Raw genomic sequence first — 3,434 nt, forward strand, 5'->3', positions numbered from 1 at the left:
GAGAGAGAGAGAGAGAGAGAGAGAGAGAGAGAGAGAGAGAGAGAGAGAAAGAAGAGAAGAGAAGAGAAGAGAAGAGAAGAGAAGAGAAGAGAAGAGAAGAGAGAAAAGAAAATTATATGATACATACAGGAAAACAAGTGCTCAAACTTATGCACAATTCTTAATACATACAAATGGCAACCAAAGCTAAAATGAAGAAAGAACCTCAAATTGAAGGTCAATGTAGGTTTGTAAGAACTTTCATTAAGACCTTGGAAAGACATAAGTAGGTGCCTCACTGATTCTTTCAGAGAAAGAGAACTGATAATCTAAAGATTGGGCCTTTCAGATTCTACCTGTTAAAAATAGGTCCTCTAGGGCTGGGGTTGTGGCTCAGTGGTAGAGCATTTGCCTCACATGTGTGAGGCACTGGGTTCAATTCTCAGCATCACATACAAATAAATGAATAAAATAAAGGTCCATCAACAACTAAAAAAATATTTTAAAAAATAGAATAGAAGTTTAAAGGGCCTGGCCCTCCTACCATGATCATTCAGGAACCCAGAGTAGGGAGGATCTTATCTCAGAGACATTTGTGATTGGGCACTTGCTATGTGGAATACACTTAGAACATGTGAGAGATCCATGAATCTTTAATGTAATTGCTACATAAAAACACCACTGTTTGAGTCAAAGTGAGTAAAAATAATACACAAGGAAACAAAGGTTTTGGATCTCAAACTGCTAGGTGTGATGTGAGGGGCAAAATTCTAAGATGCTCTCAGAACCTCAGCCCCTAGAGAACTTGCACCTACCTCCAGCTCTATGATTCAACAATAATGTTGCTGCCCCTTTCACAGATGTGATTATGGTACTCAATCAACTGCCCTTAATGTGGGGAGATTGGCCAGGTGGGCCTATGCAATCAGGTGGGCTTCTTAAAATTGCTCTCTAGGTGGTGGCAGAAGACGGAGACTATGAATTATCCTTTTTCCACAGAGAAAGACCTGCAGGCAGCTTCCAGCCATGGAGAGATAGCAGGAGAACACAGCAATAAATTACACCAGCAGCCAATGGACTTGGAAAATAATCCTGACCTGGGTTGAAATCCTTACTTTGACCAACATCTTGGCTGCAGTCCAAGGAGACCCAAAGAAGAAAACCCACTTATGCTGGACCTGGACTTGGGAACCATGGACACAATAAACTGGTGATGTTTTAAGCCAGTAATTTCTGGTAGTTACACAGGGCATTCAGACTGAGAAAACTACTCAGTCAAAAACCCATCATTCCCCATGGGACAAAGAAGGATTATTCAGAGCTCTGGATGATTAAACCAGAAACCATAAAGAAGCATTTCCAGGCAGTGGGCCTGGACCTATTGTGTGGGCTGCACAAGCGTTTGATGGGTTTTGAGGTGATGCAGACCAGGGACAGCCATGGTTTCCCCACTTCAACCCTTTCTTATAAGAGACTCTGTGGTGGTTGCCCTATTTCTGCCCCATGGTTGTAAGTGGGCAAGGGAGGGGCAAGGAACCAGTCCCTTTTGTCCCCAGGTCTTCAAATGAGGAAGAACCTTACCAAGAAACTTCATCTGCATCCAGAACTCACTCAGATTACAATGAGACTCTGGAGGCTTGGGAAGGTGAATATCATTTTCAAGCAGGAAGAATGTACATGTTTTGTGGCCAAAGGTCTGACTCTGATGGTTTCAAAGTTCATCACCATATTTAACATCCCTCTCATTGAGAAATGGTCTCTGTCCCATCCTTGGGCCCTGGGTGGCCTGTGTGACTGCCCTGGTGTGGAAGCAATGCTGACTGATGTCTGATGTTGGTTTGAGAAGGCTGAGGTTCTGCCAGCTTCTTTGGGCTTTCTCCATTTTCAGCCCTGCAAAAATCCCCTTCTCTGAGTTCACCATGTGGAGAGGTCACATAGGGATACCAGAGAGAGAAAAAGACACCAAGCTTCCAGTCACTCTGATCCTTCTTAGTCCAGGATGAGACTTGGGAGCAAAGAAGACTTTGAGAATATCTGGCCCCAGCCACTGTCTGATACAACCACAGAGAGAGAATAAAGACAGCCTCACTGTACCATGTCAGGCCTCATATTCATGAAAAACATCAGCCATCCCCTTTGCTTCATGGCTTTGTTAAGATAAAGGACTTCAACTGATGTATCCCTTCCTTAAGTACTTACTCCCAAAACCATACTTCTTTCCTGTGCTGGTTTTTCGCCCCCACAAAGTACATCATTATGGGGTTTGTGGGGGGTAGAATTTTTTTTGCATCCTGGGGAAAACCATAGCAAATTTCATAAATTGAAAAAAATAAATAAGGCCTGAAACAATTGTGCTTATATTGGCATTCTAAAAATTGAAATAGTCTGAGAAAAGTCATGTCAAAAGCAAGGGTACTTCTGTGCATGTAAGATATTAAAACAAGCGACCACAAAATCTGGTGCAAACTCTAAGCTTTGATGAATCCTAGGCAGTTAAGAAATGCTCAAAAGTAGTAAAGGAGAAAACATACGTATTTGTGTTTTTCCTGGTAATAAAGATTAACTTGGTGTTTGGACCTCATGTGGTTTTGTCTGGCACTGCCTGCAATGCACACTGGCCTTCCCCTCTTCAGTTGTTGCTATATGATGGGAGGCAATCTGTCTACACTTTGTCTGCTAAATGAACTTGGTAATCACAAACCACAGGGAACAGTCAATGAAGGGTAGGTGAAAAGTCTTTACACATTAACAAAATTACAAAAATGTTTGTATTGCTAACCAAACTACTCCCCAAGTAGACAGAGCTCTGAATGTGTTGATCCCTTTGTCTTTCTCTGAACAAAATCTAATATATATATATATATATATATATATATATATATATATATGCTTTCAATTATGATTTATTGTTGAACTCACTTATAAATCACATTTCCCCTCTTTCTTTTCCTGCTTGGTCTCTGACTCACATGCCCTTTCCCTTTGGGTTCCCTAGCACCTGCCCTCACCCTAGCCTACCTGGGGCCTGCAGGAGGTGCTATGATCATCCAGAGGGAAAGAGGAAGGGACAGGAAAGAAGATCCAGAGAACTGGTTCAAAAGGGGCCTTCCCTTGCATCGCTGGGGTTCAAGCCTCAGGATTTGGACTCTGACAGCAGATGCCAGCCTCTGACAGTTTGTCTTTAACTGCCTACAATGCTACTTGCTTCCAGAGAGAAGACAAATCTACACATTATAATCAACCAGTAATTATGAGCACTAACAACAGTTATTTAGAAGGACTGAGAACAAAGAGGAGTGGTGTGCAAGCAGGTGTATTCTACCACCTCTGGCCATGCTGAGCAGCATTTGCATCCAACAGGCAGTATCCATGATCCCTCATCACTAACCCTGTCAATCACATGATGTCTCCAGGACTCGGGTATTTCTGGCTCCATCAGAGAGGTCAGATTTTAA

The 3,434-nt window shown here is 42.4% G+C and overlaps 1 long non-coding RNA gene across 1 annotated transcript in view; it reads left to right on the forward strand.

Annotated features, from left to right (window-relative positions):
• The window catches only part of LOC107146243, a 20,968-nt gene extending 18,408 nt beyond the window's left edge, over window positions 1-2,560 (forward strand). The window contains exon 2 of the long non-coding RNA XR_001504018.2: window positions 979-2,560. This is a non-coding gene — a long non-coding RNA (uncharacterized LOC107146243). The remainder of the gene's footprint in view (window positions 1-978) is intronic.
• The last annotated feature ends 874 nt before the right edge of the window (window positions 2,561-3,434 follow it).

This window comes from Marmota marmota, unplaced genomic scaffold (genome assembly GCF_001458135.2).
Source record: "Marmota marmota marmota unplaced genomic scaffold, marMar, whole genome shotgun sequence".
NCBI classification, from domain to species: Eukaryota; Metazoa; Chordata; class Mammalia; order Rodentia; family Sciuridae; genus Marmota; species Marmota marmota.